At 36.2% G+C, this 26,071-nt stretch overlaps 1 long non-coding RNA gene across 1 annotated transcript in view; it reads left to right on the top strand.

The window, feature by feature from the left end:
• Nucleotides 2,607-26,071, top strand: part of LOC110256437 — a 30,702-nt gene continuing 7,237 nt past the window's right edge. The window contains exon 1 of the long non-coding RNA XR_002337936.1: nt 2,607-3,242. This is a non-coding gene — a long non-coding RNA (uncharacterized LOC110256437). The remainder of the gene's footprint in view (nt 3,243-26,071) is intronic.

Here is a 26,071-nt window from a genome sequence, read left to right as displayed (position 1 = left end):
TATAGCACTTTCATTCACAAGCCCCACTTGCCTTCAAATCCAGATATTTTGGGGGCTCATATTCCCAGTGCAGGACCCCAGGCTGGAGAGATGGGTGTGGGGCTTGTACCCCTCACTCCTTGGGGAGAACTTCTGCAATTGTGATTATCTTTCCATTTGTGAGTCTCTTACTTGGAGATGTGGATCTTGACTATAATATATCTCCACTCCTCTTACCAATCTTGTTGTGGTTCCATCTTTATATCTCTAGTTGTAAAATACCTTTTCTGCTAGTTTTCATGTCACTCTCATAGATAGTTACTTTGTAAATAATTGCAATTTTGGTATGCTCATGGGAGGAAGTGAGCTCAGAGTAGTCCTACCATACTATCTTGGCCACCCACTGAACATATATTTTAGAGGTGTATTGAACTTCTAAAATAATAAGGCTGGAAGCAATATGTCTTGTTTTCACAATGTTTAGAAAAACTTGCAAATCATAGTGACACAGATTGTCTTCCTATTTTTTTAGCCCTGGAACTTGCAAAGGTGCCCAGAGTCTAATAAGTGATAGGTGAATCTCATATATGTAATAAACATATAACTACATAAATAAATAATAGATGTATACATATATAGTTTTGCTACTGACTTTCGTGAGAGATGCTTGTGTATAGAGAGATACATGTTGACAGTTTTTAAAATGCTTTATAAAGGATCTACTTAAATATAATAAATTGCTATTATTTTAGTGACAAATACTTCCCTATAAGTAAAGGGTATATCAGCATTTCTATTGGAAGCCTTCATTTTAAGGCTGTGTAACTCAACTCAGCTGAAATATGGTATATAAAGTTTCAGTGTCATTGCCATTTTTTCTGCATTCTGAATCACAAAACCCCACTTTTTTCATATGTGGACATTAATCTAAAGCAGAAGTCAGTAATTGCCAATGCTATCAAATTTTATTCCATCTGAATAAGATGATATTTCCTAAGAAATCAAGGCCACCAACACTAAGGAGCATGGATAAATAGATTTTTGTGATTCTGCTCGATATCAGTGTTTTGGTCAAATATAATGTGTAGGTGGATCCTGTAATACCGGCTTTCAAGTCATTTGGAGGAAAATAATTATGCCTGGGGCACTGGAAAAATTTCAATTTTGAGCTAGAGATGTGAAAGTATTAACAATCCCGCCTACTGAGATGAACTATCTACTGTGACATTTAAAACTAGCCTATTCATTTCTATTCTTTATGGGCTAGATGTCTATTTCAGGAATTTATGGCAAACATCTGATCCAAAAGTAGTTATGTTCTTGACAACAAAAAGTGATAAAGAAGCTGTAGAGAGCAATGAAAATTGATGGGGATAGAGAGTGATAAACAGCAAAAGAGACCCATTAGGGGCCGAATGATTGGTAAAGCCTGAGGAGAAGGACTCAGAGGTAAATTGGAGTGCAGGTTGTTCATTTCACAGGTGCAATCAGCCAGTTCTTACCCACTATTTCTGGTCTGTTTGAAATTGAAATCTGAAGGCAACTTATTAGAGTTTGGGTCTGACGTCATTCTGCACTTGTGAGAGGAAAAGATGGACCGTGACTCCTGTGTTTAGGGAACTCAATGGAATAAAATCAGCAAGTTTCTAGGTAAGTTCACAGAGGATTGTTTTTTTTTTTTTTTTTTTTTTTTGTAACCAAGATTGAGCAAAATAAAGATAAACAAGTGTGAAATGTAGGTTTGCTGGAATGTGTGGTTTCTAGTGAGTTCTAACTTTAAAAAGAACAGTATGATCTTCTATTCAGGTTTTAGGGACTCATACTTGGTTTTTTTTTTCTTTTTCAAGAGAAGACTTAAAATACTACACTGCTGTTATAGAAATAAACTTTAAGAATGCACTTCCTTTTCCTCTCAGTAAACAAAAATAAAGACCTAGTCATATTTGCTTGTCATTCTCATCACCACTGTGTGGAGAAATTTGATTATATTCTGTTTTCAGAAGCAGATCTAGGGAATGCCTACTATTTTTATGGGGTTTGATGAATTTTAATTCACCTATTCTACCCATACAACATCTATGAGAAGAATAAATTATTTCCCATTTATGTAGAGGGGAAGCTTAAGCTCAAAAGGTGAAATTTGCCTGAAAAGTTTACTTACCTAGTAAATTACCAGAGATGTCTGGCTTCAAAGCCCATTCTCTTTCAATGAAAGCTAGTTGCAGACCATGTAATGTAGGAAAAGTTAACCTGACATGTTATATTTAGGATTAGCAATTTTCCTAAAAAATTAAATTCTGATTTTTGTTTTAGCTGTTCTTTATTAGTATTTACTAACAAATGTATAGGCTTAGTATTTACCAAGTGACTTTTAAAATATTTAATCTGAAGCTCATGACTTTTTTTTTTTGGTTTATTGATAAGGTTGCTAACTGCTTTGGGGCACAAATATTGTCTTCTACTTTTTCTACATAACACTCCCTTTCTCAACTTATAGCTTGCTGCTAGGCTTGAAACAGGTTCTCAAATAAAAGTCGCTGGGAAGATTTAAATGTCATCTGATAGCCTACAGGAAGAAATAGATACTTATGTAGCTTATTTTGCATCTACAGTGAAGTATCAGCTCTTTCCATTTTATTTTCCTATAGGTGCTACAGGTGCCTGCATTTGTGTTGAGACTTGTCTTTGAAGCAACTTGCCCATCTCAACAAGATGCTTGCACTGTCTATTGGCTTCTCTTTGCACCCTGGCTTCTGGATTGATCTTGAGTATGGATATAAAACTCCTTCAGCTTAGCCAAAATGTTAAGAACAAAGAAGGGACTACCATAGACACAGTGTTTTTTGCTTCAGTATGAAAGCAGCATTATGGCAGATGCAGAGTTACATGCAGTTCCTGGCCCATGAAGACCTGTACTAGCTCTCTATAAATCTGTCCAGTGGCAGTCAAAGAAATAGGAATGGATATCAGGGTGGAGCCAGAAAAAGACGGATGCCTAACATAGCAATTTAGGTCTGGAATCAGGGATCAAACAGTTACAGTTTTCTTACCATCCCCTGGCTCCCCATTAACCTCTTTTCTGAGAAGATTTTTCCCTGGAACCTCTTCTCTTAAAGGTCTCTCCCAGAGGTGGCATATTCTCTCCTTAAACTCAGAGGAGCGGGAATTTAATCACCATTGATTCCATTTGTAGATACTAATTATGAAGATATATGAGAAAGCTGCATGTTTATTAAACCAGTGAAGAGATTCTCAGGTTCAAGGTATGTTAAAAAATACTGTTTATCTAACTTCTAATTTTTTATTACTAAACAAATAAAATAAAGTATTCAGTAGTTGAATTCCCATTTTACAAGGTCACTTGTGCTTTGCTTTCCTTCTCCTTTCCTTCCAACATCCAATAGTAAAACAATTTAAATAGATATCCTGCAATATGTAAATACTTAATCCAAAAATGGGATTGCTTGACTTGATATAATATCTCTTTTAATGTTCTGTTCTGAAGTAATTTTTGGAAAATTTTCAGTGTTTTATATTTCATGTATTTTAATTCACAATTGCTTCTGAGTATGGGAGAATAAAATACCTTCCTGTGGGGTCCCCTGATTGTCCAGATCTCTGTAATCTTAGAGTCTAGGACTGGACAGAGCAAGACCTGTGAAAGGGACACTTGGGGTATTGTGTTGAGACCTGAAACTTTGGCTTTAGGCTGAGAAAGGAAAAAGAACTGTGTCCTGGAGAAAATGGGGTAAATGTATAATGAATGGCTCTTTGCTTCCCTACTTTATTCTTTCATGTTATACTGACAGAAGCAACTAAAGAAAGTAAGAGCATGGTATAAAATTTTATTTTATAATATGTTAAAGAAGACAAGTGCCTTCTGGACTGAAAATGAATTGAATATATACTAAGTTTCAGCTGAGAGCAATTCTTTCCCTCATAGACTGTTACAATAAGTTTGTTCTGGAAGCTTATGGGTTTTATAATGGAAATGCTGAACCAAACTTAACAGAGGCATCATGTGAGAGTGTGGATATAATAACAGCTCTGAAACCTCCAGCACAAGAGAACGATGAGATCCTCAGTGAGTAGGAGGGAAAGACTGAGAAGTACATAAAGAATGCATGCCAAAAAAAGAACAAATATGTGTTTTCAGTATTGCAGCCCAACAGTTGGAATTATTTGGGGGGACGATTTGGGTGGCTGTCTTTACAATGGAGTTAAATTGGTTGCTTATTTTAGCAACTGCATTGGTTCAGCTTCACTCTGTTCCATTCTAAAAATGCAGCAGCCTATCAGTCAGCTGCAGGGCACTTGACTCAGTGTGCGTGCCTGCTATGAGATTAGGCTAAGTCGATGAAATCTTGAGAGCACAGATTTTGAAAGTTTACTGTGATAGGTAGTCTGAACAAACTAAGCAAGCAAATCAGAGCAGAGCAAGCTCCAATCTCTACCACCCTTTACAACATTAGCCACATTTTGTTTTGTTTTATTGAAGTATAGTTGATTTACAATGTTGTTTCAATTTCTGCTTAACAGCAAAGTGATTCAGTTTTACACACATACACACACACAATTTATTTTACATTATGGTGTATCATAGAATATTGAATGTAGTTTCCTATATAGTAGGATTTGTTTTTAATCAATTCTATATATAATAGTTTGCATCTGCTAATCCCAAACTCCCACTCCATCCTTCCTCCACCCTCCTCCCTCTTGGCAACCAAAGTATCTTCTCTATGTCTGTGAGTTTACTTCTGTTTTGTAGATAAGTTCATTTGTTTCATATTTTAGATTCCTTATATAAGTGATATAATATGACATTTGTCTTTCTCTTTCTGACTTAGTATGATAATCTCCAGTTCTATGTTACTGCAAATAATACTGGTATTATTTTATTATTTCATTTTTTTATGGCTGAATAGTACTTCATTGTGTATATGTACTTACTACCTATTCTTTATCCATTTAGCTGTCAATGGACATTTAGTTTGCTCCCATGTCTGGAACATTAGCTGTACTTTAGATGAATACATATTTTGGAATATGTTATACTTTAAATATTTATCTGTAACTATCTTAAACTCTTAAATTTTATTGTTGGCTTTGCTGCTTATTAAATCATCAAATAAAATAATGGTGTCTTAGAAAGGAAGACAATTAAAATTGAATATTCTAATATAACAAAAATATCACAATTATCTTTCTTCCTATTAAACTTGCACGACCATACATGTGTCAGCATCACAGATTAAAGAAGCAATTAGTCTGAACAGGGAGAACGTGAAGCTGATACTTAATATGCCAACAGACTGTGAACTGAAGAGCCTCCATTTTTGGTACAATTGCAAGCAGAATTGCAAAATCTTTTCTATCAAAGTCCATCATTCCAACCAAATTAAAAAAGCCAGTCATGGTAAATTGCATCCCTATGTCATAAATCCATATTTTTAGAGATTTATGGACCCTAAAGTTAACTGACACGATGATTTATATCATCTGTGATTAAAAGCTGAATGGCTTTATTTGGCTTAATGTTGTTTCCAGAGAATTAGACTCCTAAAACAACAGACTGTCAAGGAGCAGTATTTAGTGCTTTTCTTCATAGATGACTTCCATGGTGCTTAGGGACCTGTCTATGAGCAAGTGGCAGAAAGAGCAAAAGGAAAAATGGAATATTGATTGTATTTACTGAAACAAAATGTATGGAATTGTTTAACGAAAGCAAATCACAGAACATTAAGGCAGTTTTCATACTATTGTTTCCTACTGTTCTATCCTCTGCTTCAATCTTTGATTACCCTTCTGATCCACTGATTCTTTACTATCCCCCACTCCATGCACACACATACATACACATTTAATAAAATCTTTGAACTAGAGATGAATAGAAATTAGGTTCTCCAGGTACATTTTCAGTCCTCATGATCATTTGCAATTGATGTTTCCAAAACATCTTAAATTTATGAAGGCAATTCTGAGCAAATAATTTAAGCATCAGAGTGAGTTACTTGTGGAATTACTGATAATGTCTAGGAATTTAAGTTTTTCTAAGTTATAATGGAAGAATGCTCCAGTTCTTCTAAATTATCATTTTTGTTAATTTGTCATCAGACCTAGGACAGAAACCATTAGCTTAATTTTATAAAATCATCACTCTCCAGACAAATTTTTTTATGAAATTTTTTCTTCAAATAACATGCTATTTGGAAAGCAGATAATATTAAAAAAAAAAAATAGGTATGAGGACTTCCTGCTGTGGTGCAGTGGTTTAAGGATCTGGTGTTTTTGCAGCTGTGGCATAGGTCACAGCTCCAGCTCAGGCTCAATCCCTTGCCTGGGAACTTCCATATGCCACAGGTGTGACCAAAGAAAAAAACTAGAAATGATAGAATAGATTATCTGAAAATAGCTTAAAAAATTATCAAAAAGAAGAATAGTGAGGAGAGACATCTTTCATCAGTAATTAAAATATACTTTAAAGATGTAGCAGCAAAAACAGTATGATATTGGCATTTGAACAGAAAAAATAAGTGAATTAAATATAGAACCAAGGCATATAATATATGATAAAGGTAATTTTTCATTTGGTAAATAATAGTTTTTCTTGATTAATAGCTCCAGCACAATTGGGAATTTTTCATAAAGAAGATAAATCTGAATTTTACTTCATATAAAAAAGAAGCAATGACTGAATTTCATGTTGAAATTTAAACATTCAAAATTACATAAATCTATATATAAAACCTAAAAGTTTGGAAGACATGTTATAATGACAAGAATCTTTACTGGACAAAGCAAAAACAAAAATTAGACATATTTAACTATATAAATTTTCAGAAAATATTTCTATGGAAAAATGTACCATAAACAAAGTCAATAATATATGGTGTATTGAGGGAAATTGTCACAATACATATAAGAGATCAATAACTTTAGGATAAAATTAGCTCTTACAAATTGATAAGAAAATGACAAGAAAAATATAAAAATGAGCAAAGAACATCATGAATAGATAGCTGACCAAAAAATAAACCCAGAGAGCCAAAAATATATATATTGAGAGTTCACTATTAGTCAAGAAAAGTTTATTTTAAAAAATGCTTATAAGATCGAGAAAAAATGTAAGAAGGGACAACAGTCCTTGTAGGGTTATAGTACAAAGAGTAGATTCATCCTTTGCAACTGGAAATGTTATTTATTATAGTTTTCTTACCAAAAAAACCTGGCAGCAACTATTCAACTTCAAAATACACATACCCTTCAATTCAGCATTGCTTCAGCTGGGAATTTATCCTACAGAAAAATAAACCTCTAGCATATATAAATCTGAAAACAAAGTGGATGTCCATCAAAAGGAAAATTGTTGAATAAATTATTGCAAATTTACAGCATAGAATAAAGCAGCTAACGAAAATATAAAATTTTCTCTGGGATAGTTGACTTGGGAGAGATTTCCAAGATATAGTATTAAATGATAAAATGTGACAGATAAGTGTATGAATGATAAGCTAAGATTGTCATCACTGTTAGTAAAAAGAAATTCATTATTATGTGTTATGATTATAACTTATAGAAGACTATACACTAAGTTGTCAATATTGGCTATTCAGGTGAGTGGGGAAGAGAGGAGAAAGGCAGAGGTGTACCATAAAAGGGAAGAAATCAATGATAAGAATAACGTGTTTACTATGATCTTGATTATGAAAAGGTTCAACAACATTTTGCTGGTAGTAATTTCAGAGAAGCAAAATTTCAGAGGATTTATATATCTGTTAGTTATAGCTGAAGACCTAAAGGTGAGAAAAGGATAAGCCATGTACTAATAAAGAGAAAAAGTCCTGGACCATTCTTATGCCAATTTTAGCACATCAGCCACATCCAAGGTACATAAAAGAAAATTTGAATATTGAAGAAAGCTAATTTTCTTTATCAGATTAAAATGGCGTTTCTCCTCTTTTCCACTTGGAAGATAGTTTTTTTTGTTTGGTTTGTTTTGTTTTTTTTCCTCCCCAACATCTCAAGTAAGTGTTTGTGCATCAGAAAACCATCAGAAAGCTGCGTATGTATTCCAGAGTATAACAGACAGAGGGACTTAGAAAATAAATGAAAGTAGAACCTTATTGGCGTCTCTGGCAGAAAAGGCCACAGATGTGTTGGGAAAGGCCTTTGCTTCCACACATTGGTAGAGAAGGATGTCTGCCTGTTTCAGGTGGGCAAAGAAGTAGATTCTACCAAGGGACCAAATTGGGGTCATCTTGAGTAGTGCTGTGAGAAAGAGGTCCACTGGGATGATGCACTGACCCACTAAGGAGGGATCCGAGTGGAATGGGCTGGTGGAGGCTGGTATCAAGGGAGATTTGGAAGTGGCTGTCCAGAAGAGGCATTCTGCTTGTCATGGAAGTTTCATGTCAGGGAGTCCAAAGTGCTCCCTGAGAGAAAGAGTTGGCTTTGAATATCTGCCATACCCAGAAGTCACCTGTGCCAATTACGACAATGCTAGTCAAGGAGGACTTCTTCTGTCCCTTATCCCCATCTTTTTTCCACCAGATCCTTGCCACTGCTCTCTACCTTCACTTCCTGTAACCATGTCCAAAAACAACACAGGGAAAAGGGACAAAAGGGAGACATAGGCAAAACCTACCCTCCTTCCCCCTGAACCCTTCCCAGCCTGGGGCCAGAGAAGGTGGAAGGTTTATATTGAATGAGATGCTGAAATTTTGTTCATAGGTAGCACTATAGACTTTTTAATTCTCTGAATATTGAGATAACTTGTTAATGAATGAAAATAACTAGAAGAATTATGAGATATGCCTGAAACTGTCAGAAGAGATGTAAAGTAGTAGCTAGAAGAAGTAACAATACTTTTTTGTGTTTCACTGAATCTTTCTCCCTAAGTTAATTAACTACAGGTAGCTTCTATGCATGGTTAAAGAGTTTTAAAAATTTTATGTGTTTTTATATAATAAGATACAAAATCTAAAGCTGTATCCCTTGTAAAAAAAATAAAGCATTATATTTATAATTACAAAATATAAAACATTGGCATTGCTCTGATGGAAGGCCTCATTCATGGGCCCTTACCTCCAGCATCTGTTCTCACTTCCATTCCCTCATAACACCCACCACCTCCTCATCCAAACATGTAAGCCTCTCTACAGCATCCAAGAACCCGAGGAATCTTGTGCTCTGCAATTTTAACATCATTGATTTAGAGCTTGTAGAGTAGATGGTTTCTAGGAGGTTGTATGTAGCAAAAAGAAAATTTTAAGTGCCTACTATGTGTCTCTCATCTTAAACACTTTCTTTTTGATTTTCTTATTAACCCATTGATGAATTCCAATATCATCATTGAAAAGCTGAAACGTGAAAAGAGGAAAGATTGACTCAAAGTCACACAGTAATAAAATTGGGGAGTAAACCAAGGTTTGTTTGAATTTGAAGTTTCTGTTCTTTATGCTGTGATATCATATAGATTCCCAGAAACCCACTGCCATTTGGCCATGAGGAAAAACATAAATATTATGCAAAGAGGACAGAATCACATTTTAACACCTTCCTCTGCACTAGTATATTTTTATTCCACCTAAGAACTTACCCAACACAAAGATTCACCTTCTTAGTAATCTGAGGAGGCACTGAAATGCTCTGCTGAGGTCTGGGAGATTAAGAGAATTTGGTTCATTGACTTGCTATATATATAGGAATTATTCCTTACATAAGGATATAATTGTATTCTCTTTTATAAAGCTGTTAAAAGAAGTGGGAAAAGAAGGGAAAATCATCCAGTTCTGAACAATGCAAATGAACTCTCAAAGTGGTATGAAAAATTTTTTCACTCACTCACCCTGTCACTCAACAAAACTTTACAGAGCATAAACTATATTCCAGGTACTACCCCAGGAACAGAATAGAGTGAAAAACAAAATCAATAAAGTCTGAGCCCTCCCAGATTTTATGAGGTAATAGAAGTGAGAGCAATAAACAACATAATTTCAGATAGTTTTAAAAAATATAAAGCATGGGATATAGGAATATGATGGGAAGGTGCTATTCTTAGTGGGCACCATCTGAAATGAGAGTCAAAACCCAAATATAGTTAAGGAAGTAAATATTACAGCTTCATGGGGAAAAGTGTCATCTAAGCAGAGGGAAGAACAGGCACAATACCCTTAGGTATAGTTGATATTCTACAGGAGCAACAAGGGGCCAGATAATGAGAAGTGGATGAATCAGTTTAAGAATGATAGGGGATAAATCAAAGAAGTAGACCAGGAGGGTCTTGTATTATGATGCTATCATGTTGTGGTCCATCTTAACACTCTCTAAAGTATGATATCTGCATACTCAGGATGGGAGAGTAAACTTCCCACAGCACTGCTACCCATGATTGTCCTTCATTTATCCTCTCTTGTTTATGTCCTTGATTTAACCTTCATAATAAATATCTATAAGTATGTACTCTAGGAAGATAAAGATTTGAGAGCACAAAAATGCCTTTGTCTCAACAGTGGCAGAAAAGAACTCCCTCACACAAAAAAGAAAATACTGTGGAAAACAAGTAAAGAATGGAAATTTACAGCTAAATTAGTTCCTTTCAATTCCTCTATGAACTGCAGCATTGACAAAGTTTATTGACAGAGAAGAACAATTTGGTTAAAACTAAGTAAGTTAAGAGGGATGATTTTATATGGTTAGATCATTGGAAGGTAACAGTTAAATGTATTTTTTTCAAACTCCTGAGAGACTGGTTGGTAATGTAGAAAAATAGTTGTTTAACAGGAAAAGAGATTTTGTCTCTGGGATAAAATCTCGGGGGTTCTGTGCCTTTCTGTCTGAGGGGAAGAAGTGCAGGGGCCCGAAGTAGAGTTTTCCATTTCATTCCAGGACAGCCCAGAAAAAAAGACATCTGTGGGGCAAACAACATATGCCTCAAGTAATCAAATGTGAGTGTGATAGTGGGTCCAGCTGATCAAAAGTCATTCTGAGATTCTTAGATTGTGTCTACATAGACACTATGCACATATTGCTTTACGTCAATGTTATATAGCAGTAATTTGTAGTAGCTAGTCCTTAAAATTGCTCTATCCTATGATGTGGGGGCTAGGGATAGTTGTCTTACTCTGATATTATTGCATTCTTATTTGGAAGATATTGTACATGGTTTTCTTCTATACGATATATAAATCCTAACAGCTGTAAGGGTGGGCGTGGGGCTGTTTTATTACTCTGCCATTTTAGTAGCTTATTTCTCTCTTGTAAAAGATTAATTCCTGCTGTTTTATTGATTAAATATTACATGCACATACATAAACACACACACACATGCACACATGCATGTATAGTGACACATCATAATCACAAAGCCCATAGTTTATATGAGGGTTCACTCTAGGTGTTATACACTCTTTGAGCTTGGACAAGTATTTAATGACATGTGTTCATCATTATGGTATTACAGAGTATTTTTACCATCCTAAAAATCCTCTGTTCTCTGCCTATTCATTCTTCCCCCCAACCCACCCCCAGCCACTGGCAACTGCTAGTGTTTTTGTTGTTTCCATAGAGTTGCATTTTCTAGACTATCACATTGGTGGAATCATATAGTTATGTAGCCTTTTCAGACTGGATTTTTTCACTTAGCAAGATGAATGTAAATTTCCTCCATGTCTTTTACTGGCTTGGTGGCTTATTTCATTTTAGTTTTTTATTTTTTGGTTTTTGGGGTTTTTTTTTTTTGGTTTTTTTTTTTTTTTTTTTTTTTTTTTTTGCCCATGCCCATGGCATGTGGAAGTTCCTGAGCCAGGCATTGAACATGTGCCACCGCGGCAACCTTAACCCACTGTGTAGCAAGGGAACTCCTCATCTTAGTGTTAAATGAAGTTCTGTTGCCTGGATGCACCATGGTTTATTTATCCATTCACCTATCGAAGGACATCTTGGTTGTTCCCAAGTTTTAGCTTTGATGAATAAAGCTGCTACAAACATCCATGTGCAGGTTTTTGTGTGGATATAAATGCTCAACTCCATTGGGTGTCACGAGACATGTTTCTACAATATTTTCTTAGCCTCTTTGCTGAAAACTCCATCTTGTCCTGCTTTACTTTACCCCGTATTCCTGCTTGGAAAACAGTCACAGTGCTGGTAAATGACTTAAGCTTAAGAACAAAGACTTAAAGGCATATGTTATTCATAGGGTCAGCTGAATGAGGACTTAATGCATTGGTCTAGGCAAGCCAAGGGACCTGTGTAGATTGGCATGCAGTTTGCACAGCATGATACATCCTCTTAAGAATAAAAGAGGAGCCTCATGGCCCCAAGGATTTATGAGGGGTGGTTAGCAGGATATGCATTAGCAAGGAGAACCGAGGTGCAAACCTAGGCGTGCCAGGTTGCTGCAGATAGGCATGCCATTTGCAGAAGCACAATGGTCATCCTCTAGATGCTATGCATAGATAGCTGATGCCAAGCTTCCTCAAATGCTAATGATTGTTAAATGCCTAAAGGTCAGAGTAAAAGCTTAATTAGCAGCCGGCTATGTGATTTTTAAAATAACTGAAAAAAAAAAAACCCTATATCCTGCACCTACAACCCCCTTCTCACTTGATGTAATCCTAAAAAGCACAATAAAGCAGTGTGGTTTCTTGAGGCAGTGCTCTTGGTCCCTGAGACCTTGAGTCCCCCGGTTCCCACCTTTACTTAAGATAAATGACTCTGTGTCTTGTTTTATGTTAACTTTTTTCCTTAAGTTTCACAGCACGTGTTCTTCAGCCCCATCCTGCTGAGCTGGTCTCAGCAATTGGGTAAATACCAAGGAGGGCAATTTGGTAAACTTTATGGTAAGAATATATTTGGTTTTGTAAGAAATTGCTTAACCATCTTCCAAAATGATTTTACCATTCTTCATTCTCACCAGCAATGAGTTCTTATTGCTGCTCCACATCCTTGCCAGAATTTGGTGTTATCAATTAAAGAGATCAACATTTTTAGATCAGTATTTTCACTGTTTGTTTACGAGTTGACAGATCTGATTCTTATATCTAACTAGTCACTGGCCAATTGTGCAACTCTTTGTATATGGTTTTGCCTTACTGAGCCTCAGTTTTCTCATCCATAGAATGAGAGAGAAGTAATCTAGTGATTTCTAAGGACTGTTTTACTGCCAATAGTTCATAATTCCTAACCATTATAGTTAACATGGTCAGTTTCTCTTCATCTACAGCACTCAGTGTGGGTATTGATATGCTAAAATGCATAACAATGGTTTTAGTGGTATTAATGTGTTTTAATGGTATTAATCTGTTAGAATGTTTAGCATTGGTTTTCCACATTGGACTATATGTTACATATGTGTGAGGGAGAGCAGATTTACATTTATATATTTGGGGGTCATTATTAAAATGCCTGAGGAGTTCCCGTGGTGGCTCAGTGGTTAATGAATCCGACTAGGAACCATGAGGTTGCGTGTTTGATCTCTAGCTTTGCTTAGTGGGTTAAGGATCCGGCATTGCTATGAGCTGTGGTGTAGGTCTCAGATGCAGCTCAGATCTGGAGTTGCTGTGGCTCTGGTGTAGGCCGGCAGCTACAGCTCTGATTTGACCCCTAGCCTGGGAACCTCCATATGTCCTGGGAGCAGCCCAAGAAATGGCAAAAGAAAAAAAAAAAAACATAAAAATAAAATAAAATAAAATGCCTGAGCATTCTCTAAATATATAAGCAATGTTCATAGTTGAAGTCAGTCTAGCACTGTTAATTCTGAATTGAGTTGAGATTAGATTGAATTCTATTTACTTGTTTCTTTGTTTCTATATGTTTCAAGTTCTTTGAAAAATGGCAATGACTCCAAGTTCATAGCACCAGTTTCTTTCTTTCTTTCTTTTTTTTTTTTTCTTCTTAGGGCCACACCTGGGGTGCATGGAAGTTCCTGGGCTGGGGTTGACTTGGAGTTGCAGCTACAGGTCTACACTACAGCCACAGCCATGCCAGATCCCAACAACATCTGCAAACTACTCTGTAGCTTGTGGCAATGCTAGATCTTTAACCTACTGATTGAAGCCAGGGCTTGAAACTGCATCCTCTCAGAGACAGCATCAGGTCCTTAACCCTCCAAGTACCTACCATGTGCCAGGTACTTGGTAACAAATCTACGAAGTAGGTATTATCATCCCTCTTCTACAGGTAAGCATTTGAGGAGGCATGAAGTGACTCAGTAACTTGCCAAAGTTCATATCAATTATGATGAGAATGGGCAATATATGAACATCAAATGGGATATATTTCTTTTTTTAATTAATTTTTAACAATTTTTATTGAAATACAGTTAATTTACAGTGTTGTGTTAGCTTCAGGTATATAGCAAAGTGATTCAGTTTTATGTGTGTATGTGTATAATACATATATATTTTTAAAAAATTTTTAATGATTTTTATTTTTTCCATTATGGTTGGTTTAGAGTGTTCCATCAATTTCTACCAAACAGCAAAGTGACTCAGTCAGACATATATATATATACACATATGTATGTATGTATGTACGTTCTTTTTCTCACATTATCCTCCATCATATTCCATCACAAGTGACTAGATATAGTTCTCTGCACTATAGCAGCATCTCATGGCTTATCCATTCCAAATGCAATAGTTTGCATCTATTAACCCCAGACTCCCAGTCCAACCCACTCCCTCCTCCTCCCCCTTGGCAACCACAAGTCTGTTCTCCAAGTCCATGAGTTCATTTTCTGTGGAAAGGTTCATTTGTGCCCTATATTAGATTCCAGATATAAGTGATATCATAAGGTATTTGGCTTTCTCTTTCTGACTTACTTCACTCAGGATGAGAGTCTCTAGTTCCATCCATGCTGCCACAAATGCATTATTTTGTTCTTTTTTACGGCTGAGTAGTATCCCATTGTGTATATATACCACATCTTCTTAATCCATTCATCTGTCCATGGACATTTAGGTTGTTTCCATGTCTTGGCTATTGTGAATAGTGCTGCAACGAATGTATGGGTGCATGTATCTTTTTCAAAGAAAGTTTAGTCCGGATATATGACCAAGAGTGGGATTGCTGGGTCATATGGTAGTTCTATATTTGGTTATTTCATTTTCTGAGGTACCTCTGTACTGTTTTCCACAGTGGTTGTACCAATTTACATTCCCACCAACAGTATAGGAGGATTCCCTTTTCTCCACACCCTCTCCAGCATTTATTGTTTGTAGACTTTGATGACAGCCACTCTGACTGGTGAGAGGGGATAGCTCATAGTTTTGACTTGCTCTTCTCTAATAATTACTAATGTTGAGAATCTTTTCATGTTACTTATCTAAACTTATACCAGAATACCAGAGCCTGAATTAGAACATTTTAACATTTAAAGCTTTAACATTTTAATGACACATTGGTGTCATAGCAAACACTATTTCTAAAAATTAAGGTCCTTGAGAGCCCAGACATTATTGTTCAGCTTTAAACTATTCCATAGCATTTAACACAGTGTTTGGTTGTCATACAAAGTATTGGATAATAAACTCATTTTGTAGATGGTGAATACACTAGTAATTCTCTGCTGCACTAGACTGTAACATTTTCCAGAGAAACCTGCCCTTAGGAATTTGATCTCTATAGACTCTTTAATGCAGGTCCTTTTGCTCTCTGGATTCTCATGCTAATGGAGAGGAAAGCAGGAAATTGAAGGGTGGGAGAGAGAGATCAAATTCTTTTCCTGACACCTCTTCTGCTCAGGAGGTTGGCAGTGGTTGCCTTGCTCAGTACAAAGTCTCAGCATCTTTTAGGCAGGGGCAGCTACAGCCCTAGCTCTCCAGGGTTTCCAGGAACTATTCACTCCCTGGCCCTTCAGACCTGATGTGTGCAAGCCAGTCCTTGTTAGTTAGTGCAGAGGTGAACGTCATCCCTTTTTGGTTTTCCTTAGCTGTCCACACAATATTTTCTAAAGAGTACCTTTTGTTAAATTTTCTTTAATTATTCTGTCTGTGCATGCCATCTGTTTTCTGCCAGGAACCTGACTGATAAATAAAAATAAAGCTTAGAAAAAGTAAGCAATTTGCCAATGATCACCATGTATATCTCCTTTAGCAGATAATAATAGCGAACACTATTGACCACTTACTATATAATGGGCATTATTCTGAGTGCAAACAGCTACTTGGCAACAGAGTTTAATATACGCTTTCAGAAATGTATTCCAGCGAGTTCTTATTGAGGCACAGTGGAAATGAATCCAACTAGTATCCATGAGGATGTGAGTTCGATCCCTGGCCTCACTCAGGCATTGCTGTGACCAGTGGTGTAGTCTCAGATATAGTTCGGATCTTGCTGCTCTAAACTGACCCCTAGCCTGGAAAATTCTATATGCTGTGGGTGGTGGGTACGACCCTAAGAAGCAAAAAATAAAAATAAAAAAGAAAGAAAGAAAAAGAAGTGTATTCCAAAAGGCCTACCATATAACACAGGGAAATATAACTCAATATCTTGGAAAAGTGTCTTAAAAAAGAGTATTAAAATTATATTTGTATATAAACACTGTTGGTGGGAATGTAAATTGGTATAACCACTGTGGAAAACAGTACAGAGGTACCTCAGAAAATGAAATAACCAAATATAGAACTACCATATGACCCAGCAATCCCACTCTTGGTCATATATCCGGACTAAACTTTCTTTGAAAAAGATACATGCACCCATACATTCGTTGCAGCACTATTCACAATAGCCAAGACATGGAAACAACCTAAATGTCCATGGACAGATGAATGGATTAAGAAGATGTGGTATATATACACAATGGGATACTACTCAGCCGTAAAAAAGAACAAAATAATGCATTTGTGGCAGCATGGATGGAACTAGAGACTCTCATCCTGAGTGAAGTAAGTCAGAAAGAGAAAGCCAAATACCTTATGATATCACTTATATCTGGAATCTAATATAGGGCACAAATGAACCTTTCCACAGAAAATGAACTCATGGACTTGGAGAACAGACTTGTGGTTGCCAAGGGGGAGGAGGAGGGAGTGGGTTGGACTGGGAGTCTGGGGTTAATAGATGCAAACTATTGCATTTGGAATGGATAAGCCATGAGATGCTGCTATAGTGCAGAGAACTATATCTAGTCACTTGTGATGGAATATGATGGAGGATAATGTGAGAAAAAGAACGTACATACATACATACATATGTGTATATATATATATGTCTGACTGAGTCACTTTGCTGTTTGGTAGAAATTGATGGAACACTCTAAACCAACCATAATGGAAAAAATAAAAATCATATAAACTTAAAGAAAATAAAGTCAGTCTAGAAGATCAAAAACAAAACAAAAAAAAAAAAAAAAAAAGGGCACTAATCCAAGAGTTCCTGCTATGGTGCAGTGGGTTAAAAATCCAATTGCAGTGGCTCAGGTTGCTGAGGAGGTGAGGGTTTAATCCCTGGTCCAGTGTGGTAGGTTATGGGATCCATCTCAGATTCAGTCCCTGATCAGGAAACTTTCATATGCTGTGGGTGCAGCCTTTAAAAAAAAAAAAGACACTGATCTCATTTATTTAATCCTAATTATCTCCCAAAGACCTCACCTCCTAATCCCATCCCATGGGGAAAGGGGAAGTTTTCAATATACAAATTTGGGGAAACAATACTCAGTTCCTATCAGTTGTGTATGCTGAGTTCCTGGTTTTCTAATGAGGCCTCAAATCTGAGGGCAATGGATCATACATGCCAACACAGTTTCTCCACAGGATATTCTAAAAGGTGGGCAAAATCACCACTGCAACCCTTAGCCTATATGTTCTACCTCTGTCCTACATGGAAAGATAAGAAATTCAAGAGGGATTGAAAGAGAAGAAAGGATAATGGCAGACTTAATAGAAATAAAGAATACTGTGGTGTTTTTCTTCCCTTACCACAATGGATATATATTTGAAGAAAGCCAAAATTTTAAAACATACATGCACCCAAATGCTCATTTCAGCATTATTTGTAACAGCCAAGACATGGAAGCAACCTAATGTCCATCAACAGAAGAATGGATAAAGAAGATGGGGTACATATATACAATGGGATACTATTCAGCCTCAGAAAATGAATGAAATAATACCATTGGCAGCAACATGGTTGGACCTAGAGATTATCATACTGAGTGAAGTATGTCAGACAGAGAAGGACAAATATATAATATCATCTATGTGTGGAATCTAATACAAATGATCCAAAAGAACTTTTTTATAAAACAGAAACAGGAGTTCCCGTCGTGGCGCAGTGGTTAACGAATCCGACTAGGAATCATGAGGTTGCGGGTTCGGTCCCTGCCCTTGCTCAGTGGGTTAAGGGTCTGGCATTGCCCTGAGCTGTGGTGTAGGTTGCAGACGTGGCTCGGATCCTGAGTTGCTGTGGCTCTGGCGTAGGCCGGTGGCTACAGCTCCGACTGGACCACTAGCCTGGGAACCTCAGTATGCCACGGGAGCAGCCCAAGAAATAGCAAAAAGAAAGAAAAAAAAATAACAGAAACAAACTTGCATATTTTAAAAGCAATCTTATGATTACCATGGGTGAAACCTTTGCAGGGACGGAGGAATTGGGAGAGTGGGGAAAACATATATACATTGCATAAAATAGATGATTAACAAGAACCTACTGTATAGCACAGGAAAATCTACTCAATAGTTTGTAATAATCTGTATGGGAAAAAAGAATTAAGATATTTATATGTATAACTGATTCACTTTGCTGTACCACTGAAACAGATATAACATTGTAAGTCAACTATACTCCAATAAAAAAAAATCGTTTAGGAATGAGTTTTCTTGTCTTAAAAAAATAAGAACAGAAAAGATCCCTTTCTCAATGACCTATGTTGAGGATTAAATAAACTGGTACATGTAAAGCGTTTAGAACAGTGCTTGACATATCAGAAGACTTAGTAGTGTTGGCTATTATTATCATTATCTGCCAAGTGTGATATAGAAGGTGTGAACAAAGCCTTAGAACTATTCCTGGAAGAGAAGGCATGACCTCAGAGAGGCTGGATTAGACACTGCTAAGGTCTCTTCTAGGTCCTGAGATTTCATGGCTGTTTCTCAAGGTCACAGTGCAGATATAGGCACTGTCAGAAATAGTGCCAGTTTCCAATGTGCACTTAACCACCTGCCCAGGCTTTTTCCCTTCTCTAAGTCTATAGATTGCATAAAGCAACCTCCTCAGTATGGTCATAAATGAAATACTGCATCAGCTATTTAGAAGTACTAAAAAGCATATATTAAGGATGAAAGTATTGATGATACTTACTGGCACTTGAACCCAAGGCAGTAAGGCATTTTATAAATCAGCCAGCATCCCCTATAATCCTGGATCTAAATTGTTAGTTCTTGGGCTATATATCACAGATGTCTTTTTGTCATCTATGCTTTTCTCCTTAGAGGGTTATTTATTATTTTTATCAATATTAATGTGGTTGCCATTATTTTTATAGATGAAGTATACATGTCTATCCTTATCTGGCTTAAACAAATTTCTCTTGGATCAATGAGAAGCATGCTGTTGGGTTTGCTTTCTTTTTCTCTACAAAATGTTCAAATGCTTATTGCTAAGGGTTTTTTAAAATCAAGTATCACTAAGTAGTTTAAGTTTTAATTTGAGTTTATAGTTTGACTAAGAGTAATATCTAACCAGTGAACAATAGGAATTGTCCTTTTGCAAGAGAGAAACAGGCTAAATAACCTAACTAAAATGCCAGAGTAACCCCTCACTGTCCCCACTGCCTCCTGCCCCCTGTAAGAAGCTGCTGTGTTCTGAAGTCTTGTTTTTCCCCTGTGATTTTGCCATGTATAAATCTGGCAAGAAAACATAGATAGTATCTCTTCTCCATGCAATGGTTTGCTTTATTAAGTAATAGTGATATTTTTTATAAATATTAAAGGCTGGAAGGAAGCTCAGAAAATGCTGAGGGAAAAATCCTGCCTTTAATAAATAAGAATATGTGAAAATTCAACTTGGTAACTTAGTTTGTCTAGCTGTTAAAAATTTTCTCTGTTGCTAAGGTTGCTGAATGGTGGGTATAAAAATGAGCTTAAAGCAAGTTCTTAGGACAAGTTTTTGCCCAACAGCAGTCACAGTGTTTATAAGTGGCAACCCTGTCCATATGGAAGAGAGAAAAACTAGAAGTGAAAATTACATCATCCCTTCTACATTAGACAAGTTAATTAGTTGGCCCATAATCACAGACTCTGCTCCAAATGAAAAGAACAGCTTTTCTTCTTTTGAATCAGCAAGGCACAGAAGGTGCAATACCTGGGTAATTTATTAACAGTTAGAATGTTTTGAAAGAAGAATTTCTGAATTTAGATTATCCTAAACATCCACTTGAAACATCTAATGCGGTGGTGAGATCTTTGCAGTTTCCCATAACAAATTTAAAATGTGAGTATTCCTTTTGTGCCTGCCAGAAGCAATCTAATGCATTTGGAAGCTTTATGAGGTTTCTTTTTTTTGTTTCTTGTTGTTTGAAGATATTAGAACACAAGAGTACTGAATAAGCTATGGAACCTTATAATTGAAAGAAGAGTTATATTGTCAGATCCAAAGTCATTCTCAAAATAAAAATAGGAAATTCTAGATCTGTTTCTGACTGTAATATGTCACCCATGCCCACTCCACATCTAGAACAAGTTAAGGACTTTACGTATACAGTAGTATCTAAGCCTACAGAAGTTTCCATCACAAGAAAAAGAGTGGCTTGAAGGTCACAGAAACACACCCTCCAGTAGCTGGAAAGATGATTCTGGCTGATTAGGGAGTCAGGAATCTAGAAGGTTGAAATGTACAAAGGGAAGAGACATGCTTTGTTTGGAAATTAGCCTGATGGCTGTTTTTCTGTGCCTAAGCAAGATTGGCTGAATTTTTCTTTCCTCTTTTCTGTTCCCAAATAAAAGAGGAAGAAAAATCAGAAAGGTGTGCATTTGGTCCCTGACAAGAGAGTGGATTAGCACAGTCTATTGCTTGCTCCCCCAAATCTATCTGGTGAAACTACAGAGGCAGAGAAAAGCCTGAATCTGGAAATGGTATAAAAGCTCAGAAACCCCTGAGAGATACAGGCATCAGTGGAGGTTCAAGGGCAGCCTGACTGAGCTGTGGGAAGAAAGTTTAAGAGAGAGGTTTTCAGTTCCTCTCAGCCTTACTGGTCTGTACCTTGGGACTGTTTTTGTCTCATCTGCACAGAAATCTTCAGCAACGGCTTGGACCTAGCTGTGTCAAGGGTGTAATATTAGGGTCTGCAAAATCTCTGCTTTGGGTGAGATACTAATGGAACAGATGTCAGCTGCCAGAGATCTTACTTTCTGCCCTAGTTCTTTTTCAGTGTTTGGGCTATGAGATTTTACCAACTTGAAAAATGATTTAGAAGATTTGCCTGGTGGAGCAACAGCAAAAAGAAGTGATTGAGAGAGATTCTTTAGTATATTGAGGTCCCCTTAGTCTCACCATTTCTCTTTTGTTTACATCAGGAGGAATATAATTTAGACCCTCCTGTAATTCTTATTATCAGACAGTATCATGAATTCACAGGGAAAACAACAACAGTAACAACAACATGTAGATATTGGGAAGAATAACCTATAAAACAAAGATGACAGGAGTTCCTGCTATGGCACAGTTGGTTAAGAGTATGACTGGGTCACTGTACAGAAGAAGTTGACAGAACAATGTCAATTAACTATAATAGAAAAAATAAAAGCCTAAAAAAAAGAATCTGAATGCGGTGGCTTGGGTTACTGAGGAGGTGTGAGTTTGATCCCCAGCCCAGGGCAGTGAGTTAAAAATCACAGTTGTGGATCAGATTCAGTCCTTGCCCCAGGAACTTCCATATGCTGTGGGTACTGCCATAAGAATAAAAAAAAAAAAAAAAAAAAAAAAAAAAAAGATGGCAAACTAATATCATATGAAACAGAATTCTTGGAATAGATGGACTAAGAATTTAAAATGTTTGAGATACTCTGAGATAAGAGGTGTTAATAAAATACGAGAAGAATCATAAAAATCCCAAATGGAAATAGTACATATGAAAATATAATAGTTGAAATAAAGATAAATAATCCAAATGATGCAGCTGAAGAAATAACCTGTTGGCTGGAAAATCAGACTGAACATTCTCATAAGGTTAACAGAAAAAAATAAAAAGTGAAAATATAACAATAAACTATGAGATTTAGAGGACAGAAATAAAAGTTCTAACGCACAGTTAATATTCTCAAAAGAAAGATACTAAGTGGTCATAGTGGGGGACAATGGGAAGATAAATTTGAGGAAATAAAAAATATTAATATCCTGGAATTTAAAAAAATAACAGGCCTGTTATTTGAAATGTGCATAAGGTAAACTTCTATATCTCAGTTTGCCCAACCAATAAAATTAGGATAATAAAATGTCTCCCTTACTATCTTGAAAATTAAAGTGAAGAGTAAATGAATTAACAGATGTATAAGGCCCATAGAATAGTGCCTTGTAGATAACAACTATTTTAGCATTAGCCATTAGTATTACCTAGATGTATTATAATTAAATTCTAGAACATCAAAGACGAGTGGAAATTCATCCAAAGAGAATGAGCATAATAAGGAAAAATGTTTTGATTGATATCAGGCTTTTTAACTCCGTAACTGCATGGTAGGACCAAGTGCATTACATGCAATCAGGCTTCAGACTATGTACCATATGGAAATCCACTTTGAAAAACTCTTGGAGCATGTACAAAAGATGCATAAAAGCAGAAGCGTTCCATAAGAGATACATGAAGTAATGTGTAGTCAAAAGATAGAGGGTATTATATTATTTTAAAAAGCTCAGACTGAGGAAAATAAACTCTAAATAACATCAACCTTATTTGGAGATAGGAGGCAGAGAGGAAGACCAAAATTATATGAAAGCTGCAAGGATACTAGTATCGTTATATTTAAGAAACTGATAAAGATAACATAAGGAGAAAACCCATAAATATAGATCTTAAATTAGGAGCAACCACCCTGAGAATAAAAATAGCCAGTAAGAATTTTCATGTATTGCTGGTAGGAACGATGTTGTTCTGGGAAGCTTCCCGGTCGTTATTAGTCAAATTATATATGTGTATAAACTATGGCCAAACAATTTCATTCCTGGTTCTGTACCATGGAGAAATTAATACCGGAGTCCATATGGGGATAAGTAAGAGGATGCAGCTGGGATCTCATAGAGCAACACTGGACAATGGATGAGTTAGGAAGAGTGACAGCAAAAGCCACTTTAGCAGCAGTGCTGGCAGCCCTGAAACCAGCCCACATCCAGGCAGTGAATTTATGGAGCTGCCATGTGGCATATACAACCCATGGCAACACTTCTTGTGGGTGCCCTTCTAGGTAAAGGTCATACCCTTACAAGTGGCAGCAGAGATGGGGAGAGGAAGTCACCATGGACCATGAACAGACAAGACTGAAGTCAGCCTGTGCTTGAGTTGGAGCCATATGGTTGCAGTGGGCAATGTGTTTTTGTGGACTTTGTGCATCTAATGCTTCTCAGTCTCACCTTGCTAATTGTGGATCAACAAAAGAACAAGAGGAAAACTGAGGGGGAAAAAAAGACTCGTTTCATCAACAGATGAATTAAGGCAACCTGTTCAAACTTGAACTATTAAGAAGGACCCTTAATTATGTATTGAGTTTTCAAGGGGATCCCTGGTAAAGCAACAGCCTTGGTTCAAACTCCTCTACCATTTTCTGCATGTTTCCAAACTGTTACAAATGGTAAAATAACAATTTCAAACTGCCACAATGCTGTTTGCTCAATAATTTTATTAGTACAAAGCTTAGCTATCACCTACTATAAGACCTATAGCATGGTGAAGTGCCTGGCTCTGGGAACAGATTATGAGTGTTCAAAACCCAATGTTCTGTAGTAAACTATTTTAATGAAATAATATGTGTAACTTCCAGTGCTTAGTAACTGTCAAAACAAACATTTTCTTTCTTTATTTATTTCCTTCTATTTAATGATTAATCTGATTGAAAAGGTAAATCTTCATTTATGTGATTCATAAATTACATTTTGGGACTATATCCAAATTCGGCAGAGTTAAAGTGTTGGATTCATCCGCTTCTAACTGCTCACTTTGGGTTCAATTTTAGACCTAGATTAGTCTCTTGAGGAGAATTAGGTTGGTTAAACCGAATTTTGGATTTTGTGTTTGATCAATTTATGTGGATCAGATCTTTGGTCTATTATTCCATAGTGTGCTCTGAAATTTTTGAAAATGAAAAGCTATGCAAGTTACAAATAGCCATTTATGATGTGATGTAAATTTGCACTGTTATCCTTATATATTAGTTTATAATGCTGTAGCGTATAATTATAAAAAGTATTATGTTATAACTTTTCAATATATATTTTTAGACAAAATAAATTACCTGTTATACTCTATAATTTTTAATCACTTAAAGTTTCATGATTAACTACACCCTTTTGACATTAGGACTTGGCACATCATAGATTATGATGTACAGTGATGTTTACTACACATTTGCCCTCTCTTCTTTTGAAAGGATGTAACTGATATTGCCTATTTAGCATGATAAACAACTTAGAATTTCAGAATGAAGAAAATGCTAGAAATAATAATTACATTTGTCAAAGCATATGTAAACATTAATTAATAAAATTTATAATGATTGAGGTACTCAGATTTGTTTTTACATTATTTCAAGAGTACTAGGAGACCGAACTGCTTTAAGAATAGATGTGTCATATGCACAAAGAAATGGAGATGGGGAATCTATCCTCTTTTTTTTCCTTCTTAGATTGCGTGAGTGTGTGTGTGTGTGTGTGTGTGTGTGTGTGTGTGTGAGAAAGGAAGATATATTTAGGAAGAATATGAGAGACAGTGGATCTAAGTTACTTTCGGTTTAATAGATTATTTAAAAATTTGGAAAAATGTAAATAGGACTCATTCTAAAAGATAGAAAAGAGGGCTTTGGTTCTCTCATAATTATGATGTGCAATAAAAATGCCATTTCTGCTGGGAAGTTTTCCCTGATCCTCAGTTGAAAGTGACTTCTTCTTCTGACTTCCCAGGGCATCTTCTAAAACGCTTGGGACCTTGTATGATAGTGATTTATGGACACTCTCCAGGGTCTTATGATATCACAAGATTATACACTAAGTGAGTAGAGGAGTTATATCTGATTCTGCTTCAGTGTGGAAGGCGATGGCTTCTCACAGAAAAGATAGACATTTAGAATCAGCAAGAACCCTGTTTCAAGCCAAGCTCTGCTACTTCCTGTCTGACTACACATTAATTTTTCTGTGCTTTCAGTTCCTCATATATAAGATGATGATAATAATATTTAGTTTATAGCATTTGGGAAAGATTTTATGAAATAATTCCTGCCTGCTCCTATTCCCTTGCACATATTCAATTAATGTTAGCTCTCTTCTTTCATGCATCTGACAAGCATTCTTTCCTCCATGTAGAAGGCATTGCTATGAATAGAGAATGAGTCATTTTGCAACTGCATCTCTCACTATTGGAAAAGGCAATGTAACCATTATGTTCGTCAAATATGGATTGGGAGATAAAGAAATTTTATCTCCCACTTCCCCCTCTAGCTATTCTTTCAATTTGTTCAATGGGGCTAGTATTTCCTTTTCTTGGATAAAATTTCAGGAAAGCCTCATGACCTTTCTAATTACATTCAGACAGTCAAAGTTCTCTGGCCAGCAATTTATAGGTCTTGTTTCATGTGATAATTAAAACCTCAAACTTTATTTGAGTTCCAGCCCCTTCCCTTTTCAGCTCAGCTCTGTTTCCCATTAGACATTGCCTAATGGGCTGGTGGGGAAAGAGCTGATTGGCCTCCTCCACTGATTTATGCTTTTAACTCAAAAGAGGCAGGAAAGTTATAATTTGACTAATACAGTCACAAATTGGTATTAGATTCTTAGATTACTGATGTTCTTTTGTTATAAATATATAAATTTTATCTCTTAGAACAGTTTTAAGGATTCTTCAGTGACCAGTCCAATCTAGGCCTTCGGCTTAGCTGGAGTCTTTCTA

Source organism: Sus scrofa, chromosome 13, assembly GCF_000003025.6.
Source record: "Sus scrofa isolate TJ Tabasco breed Duroc chromosome 13, Sscrofa11.1, whole genome shotgun sequence".
NCBI lineage: Eukaryota > Metazoa > Chordata > Mammalia > Artiodactyla > Suidae > Sus > Sus scrofa.
Note: the sequence above shows the minus strand (reverse complement) of the source record. Positions and strands in the feature narration are given on the sequence as shown.